The following is a 6,742-nucleotide window of genomic DNA, read 5'->3' on the forward strand; positions in this document are numbered from 1 at the left end:
CTCTCTCTCTCTCTCTCTCTCTCTCTCTCTCTCTCTCTCTCTCTCTCTGTCTCTGTCTCTACTACACTCCCAACTCCCCTCCTCATGCCCTGAATAAACTATACTATACTATACCATCCTGTGGCTGGTCTCTCTGGGAGAAGGGATGTCTCAGCACACGACTACACATCCACCAGACATATTCCTTCTTTCCTTATTTTTTATAAAGCACAACACTCTTTAGTAGTGTAGCTTACCTCCACAGCTCCTCATGGATGACACTTTCTACTTTCTCTCTGGGAAGCTGCTTTGCTTCACACTAGGAACCTCCTCTCTAGGAGTCAGGTTATAGGTCTAGAAGCAAAAACTGATAGACCCTGGGGAACACCAGTATTGTCTTGCCCAACTGGTCCTTCAGAGAAAGTCACTGTTTATCAGACAATACAGGATTAATTTCCTTAGTCAAATCTGGGGAAGATAGAACTTCAGGAGGTGCTGCTGAGGGTAAAGTCACTCATTCAGATGAAAAACCCCTTGGGAATCTGAATGAGAACACAAGGTCCTCAGTTTCAATAAAGTCCTACCACACATCCCCATCCCAGCTTACAGGATCCCATTTGTGGTGGTTTGAATATGCTTGACCCAGGGAGTGGCACTGTTTGGAGGTGTGGCCTGTTGGAGTGGGTGTGGCCTTGTTGGAGGGATCGAGTCACTGTGGGAGTGGTTGTTAAGACCCTTGTCCTAGCTGCCTGGAAGCCAGTCTTCTCCTGTTTGCTTTCAGAACAAGATGTAGAACTCTCAGCTCCTTCTCTAGCACCAAGCGTGTCTGGATGCTGCCATGTCTGCCTTGATGGTAATGGACTGGATCTCTGATCCTGTAAGTCAGCCCTAATTGTAAAAGTTGCCTTGGTTAGGGTTTCTGTTCACAGCAGTAACACCCTAACAAAGATACCATTCTTTACCAATTAATGACCTTATTTTAACCACCAATACCCTCCAAGGCTGGAGCTTGAATTTTTTGCTGTAATTCAGCCAGCAATATAATGAGGACTTTGATTTTATTTTCCACAACTGGAGCTCTGTGGCTGCTGGAGAGAAGACACTCTTTCAGGGCACACTTATGAAACTTCAGACTGTTTGTGTGCATCTGGAGCCAGTCAATTTAATCATTACAGTCACTGTTGTCCTTCACTGTATTCTGAGATGCTAGACGAGGCTTAGGTTTACCACAGAGTGCATCCATATCCTTTGTCAATGTGTCCAAGCTTGGTAAAAAAACAACCGACTGACATCATCACCTTCTTTATTTTCCCCCAAACTGTTAAGACTTTCATATGCAGAGTCACCTAGTCCATTGCCACTCACAATTGGGGAATCAGTTTGATCCAATGCATTTATCCCTTTAAGTTTGTAATACAGTTCACACCATGGGCTTTCAGTACGCCCTGAGCTCCCAGGAGAGGAGGTGCTGGCAAATTGAAAAGCCTAGTCCAGATACTTAAAAGATCCTTATACTTCTGTTGCTATAGAACCACTGAGGGTATAAAAGAGGATTCTCTGAAGTCACAGAACTTATAGAATGAGTATCTCTATCTCTCTTCATATATATATATATATATACATATATATATGTGTGTGTGTGTGTATGTGTGCAATATACATGATATATATCATATATATGGAATTTATTAGAATGACTTATAGGATGTAGTCCAGCTAATCCAACAATAGCTGACTGTGAACAGAAATTCCAAGAATTCAGGCCTTACCTAGTTCACAAGGCTCGATGTCTCAGCTGTTCTTTGGAAGATGCTAAAATGCAGAAGTAGGTTCTAACGCCAGCGAAGGGATGGACTTGCTAGCAAGGCAAGAGCAAATCAGGCAAAGAGCACAACGTTCCTTCTTCCATGTCCTTAGATATCCAGCAGAAGGTGAGGCCAGATTAGAGGTGTGTCTTCCCAACTGAAGATCCAGATTAAAGGCATGTCTCTTTCAAGATCAAAAGATATGGATTGAAGGTGCATCTTCCTACTTCCAAAATCCAGGTTAAAAGCAGATGTTCCTCCTTCAAATTAAGCAAAAAAACAAACAAACAAAAAAAACAAACCTCACAGGTATGCCCTCCATTTTTTAGTTTTAGTTCATTCCAGGTATAGTCAAGCTGACTCTACATGCAAAATATAGTTAGGAACCCGATTGTACTCAAGACTCTACCTGATAACCAGAACCCAGTGACATAATTTGCTCAAGATAACCAGCCACATGACCAGAACTTCATGTCCCCCACTGGACAGTATTTAAGCAGAGACTAAGAGCATTGGTATTCACATCTTTAGCACTTCTGGAGAGATGTCACCTTGATCTCCCCTCCTCTAGGATTCCCACCCTTGAACTAGAGAACTACTGTGAGAGTCTGGCTCCACCTTCAGCCAGGATACTTCCCACGGGTGAGAAACCGTGGGGAGATAGACACAAGACCATAGTTAAGAATTTAGAGTGTGAACTCTCAGAGTAATAAAATAGAACGTTTGTTATACCAACTACACATACCTAACACCTTCTTTCTAGAGACAGACAGAAAATGGATTCCTAGAAAGTGGCTTGTATGACCAAGAAAGAACTAGAGACATCTTTCAATATGAAAGAGTTGAAGACATTTCTTCCATGGTTGAGAGATCATAGACAGTGTTAGACATGAAGCAAAACAGAAAAACCAAAGTAGAGAGATTGGACTCCCCAATGAAAAGCAGCACCCTAAGTCACCCAGGAAGATAATTCAGGCTAACAATTCAACACCCTCTCTTCATCCCTCCCCGGCTCTCTTTCAGGGTATTTTTTTTGTGAGTTTTCTCAAATCTCCCTCCTTGCTTTTCCCATTCTCACCCCATACACGATGGCCTCAACAGACTCCACCCTGCAAAGTTAAGACCCACAGATACCAGAGAGCCAGGAACAAAACATTTCATTTATTGTTGTGACTTCCAAAGACATAATTAGATTTTATTTAGTTTACCCGAACAATTCAGTAACATATAAATTTGTTTCATATCCAAAATAAATCCTTTAACACAGCCCAGACTCATAGTGCCTTGACAAACATTAGTCTGATGTGTTAGGATTTTAAAGGTTGATAAACGAATGCCTAAACTCATATGGAACTCCGTTAACTTTGCACCCTTCAGAGGCCCAGTGTCAATGACCACAGTGGCTGAAAAAGCCTTCTCATGGATGAATTCTAGGGTGCCTTCATTTCCTCTATAGCCACGGTGGTTTATAGTTTACAACTAGAACTTTCTTTCCTGGTGCTGGAATGACTCTCTCTAAATGAGTCTGGTCCAGTGTCAGCCTGTCTCCACATTCAACCATCTTATACCCTTTTTGCTGTGGTATATCCAAGGTTTTCAGTTGTAATGTTCACAATGACTCTAGGTTGTGGCCAGAAGTCAATTCATGGAGCTCCTTTCTTTTCTACTCCAGTCTCCATAATTTCATCCAATGCAGACTTCTGCCCAGGCAGAGCTAAGCTCTGTGAATATTCCCCTTTCCTCCGTTATGCTGTGCTCCACCCCCCAAGTATTCAGGGCACTTGGACTCAGACACCTTGACCTGGACAATGGGGCTCCAGCTGAGCTACCTGCTCTTTTATTCAATTGAGTATAACCTTTCCTGCATCATTTTCTCACTTAACTCCATAAAAAACAGACATCTTTTGCTTTTTTTCTTCCAGACCTCTTCTCATTTGTTCCTCAGTGAATTTGGCAGTTCTCTCTTTATCAATGTCTTGCTTTTTCTTTTCTTCTAGTTCCAGCTGCTGGCGAATGGTTTCTGGACCCCTGTCTACGCACTGGACTCACCAGTCTTTTGGTGTCTCATCTGCTTTACATAAGCCCTCTCTGCCCAGCCACTTGGTGAAGTTGCTCAGTGTTTTCCTCGGAGTGGCGTTCTGGTGGGCATGCCCTTGATGGCTGACAGACTTGTAATACATGATGTGGCTGTGGACTCTTCATGCCGAAGCATCTCCTCAGAACTTCAAGAAAGTCGTTTTGAGAAAGTCGTTTCGTTATTCCTCTGCAAAATAATTCACAAACTGCTGCAGATGTTTGGAAGCCAGGAAGAGTGGTTGGTCTCTGAGAGTCAAGCACACAGTGTCACTGAAAGCCCTTCTCTTTGCAGCACTTCTTCTGGCCCATCTGGCAGTGCCAGCAAAACTTCTAGGACCCTTTGGACTTGATCCTGTTGGGGATGGCCTTGAGGCTCAGAAAATTCTCCTTACCCATGATGACCCAGAGCACAGCTGAAGAACTGTTTAAAGAGTGGAGACTAAGGCCCACCCCTGCTCACAAAGCATTCTGAGTTCTCATTAGCTCTCTTCTCTCCATCCTGCCCTCTGGAAAACATTTCCTGGTAAACTACCAATAGCAATAAAGGAAACTGAGAATTTTGTTTCCACAGCCTACTGAAATGTAGCCCCTCTTTAGTCCCAGCACTCAGGAGGCAGAGGCAGAAGGATATCTGAGTTTGAGACTAGCTTTGTCTACATAGTGAGTTCCAGGATAGCCGGGGCTACTAGAGAAACCCTGTCTTGGAAAAATCAAAAACAAAAACAAACAGAAAACTTGTAAGACTGTTCTTAAACCAGGAGTAATCAGATTTCTCGCACACCTGTTTCCTGCACCTATGCAGGTGTGTAGCCTGCACCTATGCAGATGTGTAGCTGGAAGCCATGGCAGCCTGTTTAAGAGTCTGCAACTGGGCAGTGATCTTTCAGTGTCCCTGTTAAATGTCATCCTTGGCCTGCAAGTCCAGTTCATCAGAGTTTTCCTCTGCTAATTTTGACATGGCCTTTGGGGAGGATCACAGTATAGACTCTACAAGCTGTCTCCATCCCCGTCCCCAAGAATTTGTTAAGCTCCTCAGATGATCAATCTTGTCCATCCTTCTTTAGATACAGTTCCTCAGTCCCCAAATAAAGATCTGTGGCTAGGTTTGATCATTTTGATACAAATCAGAGCCATAGGGAACAGGAAACCGTAACTGAGGAAGTGCCTCTGTCTCATGGGCTCATGGATGTAGCAGTAGGGCAGTTCATGATTGATTGATGTGAGAGGAGCCAATCTTGTAGTGGGCTGCCTCCCTGTTCTCATTGTCCTGGGATCTCTAAGTAAGCAATGTGAGCAAGCATAGTTAAGCAAGCCATGGATACTGAAGATGTCTTTAACTTATAATGGGTTTGTATGCAACTTTGGAAAAACCACATCTTCATCTTGTCAGGTCGCACCTCTTTGTGAGATCTGTAGACCTTTGTCTGACCATTGAGTCTTTCTGTGGAAAGATGAGTTGGCAATCCTGGACATTCACTCAGTTCATAAGAACCCTTTGCTCAAAAGGACCCAAGAGAAATGAGTGTGTTGGTTTATCTCTGTCATCTACTTGATGTAATTTGGAGTCACCTAGGAGACACACCTCGAGGTATGCCTGTAAAGGGATTTCTGGGGAGTATTGAGCATGATCTCACTCAGGGGCTCAGACATTATTCTTGTTGCCAATTTGCCACAAAAGGATGCAACTCTGGAGCCCCCGGATGGAAGAGATATATGTAGGGTAAAGGATGTGGTAGAGGGGAGTTCATGGTTTTCATGTCTTCCCATCCTGGGCACAAAATATTCCAGTACATGGATATGTTCACCAAACTGGGAAGCTTTCCAAAAATTTCCATTTTATTTTTTATATTTACCAAGGCCACTTGCATTAGCAAGAGGAACATGTAGAACAGCACTGGTCATAAAATGAGCAGAATTCATTCCACTGTGTCTGATGAAGTCTCTATGCCATCCCTTTTCTGCAGATGATGGGGTGCGGGGAGTGGAGTGGGGATGGGGGAATAGGGGTTTTATTCTTCAGAGCTCACGGTTGACTTCCTGGCAACTAAACCATATTTTGAGGCCATCCCAGAGCACCAGACACCAGCAAACAAAAGGGCCTTCCTTCTGACACTCCAAGACTTTTAAGAACTAAATGTCAGGAAAGAGGGTATAAGAATAAAATATCTTTATGTCTGTACCTGATCACAGCTGGGAAAACAAAGGCTCAGGGCAGAAGGATCTCTTGGCCTGAGTCCTCACCATGGACAAGTCTGCCAATGTGGTGTCCCACACTGCCCTGCAGTGGCATGTCTCCTTTGCTGGCAGCATTTGTAGATTTGTGGAATGGACATCCCTTGCCAGAATCCTGGCTGGATTCAGAACTTCCTCTCACCCACTTCCTGACTGACAGAAAAGAGAAACTAGAAGAATGCTTTTAACTCAAGCAGGTAGAAACTGAAGTCCTCCAGCCAGCACAGCCTACAAATAAAGAGCCACAGACACTTCCCAAGTGCTCACTGGAAGCTGGGCTTCAGAGGTACTGACCCTCTAAAGGGACAAGACGTCAGAAGTACCTTGAGCATCTACATTGTGCATGGATACTGACCGGCTTTCAGTAATGTATGTGAGTGTGACGGCTGGTCATCATCATCATCATCATCATCATCATCAACAACAACAAAAACTTGATGGGGTTCTGAGTCTCCTAGGAGACATGCTTCTGGGTGTGTTGATGTTTCTGGAGAGGAGTAACAGAGAATGGAAGACCTTTCTACTTAATGCTGTACAGCTAACAAGTGCTAGGTCTCTTTCCCTCCCCTCTCTCTCTCTTATAAAGGAAAGTGCTAGGTCTCTCTCTCTCTCTCTCTCTCTCTCTCTCTCTCTCTCTCTCTCTCTCTCTC

General features: G+C 43.8%; 1 pseudogene; it reads right to left on the reverse strand.

Annotated features, from left to right (window-relative positions):
• Positions 1-1,753: 1,753 nt before the first annotated feature.
• Positions 1,754-4,309, reverse strand: LOC110312262 (annotated as a pseudogene).
• Positions 4,310-6,742: the final 2,433 nt, after the last annotated feature.

The sequence above is a fragment of the Mus caroli genome, chromosome 17, assembly GCF_900094665.2.
Source record: "Mus caroli chromosome 17, CAROLI_EIJ_v1.1, whole genome shotgun sequence".
Classification (NCBI taxonomy): Eukaryota; Metazoa; Chordata; class Mammalia; order Rodentia; family Muridae; genus Mus; species Mus caroli.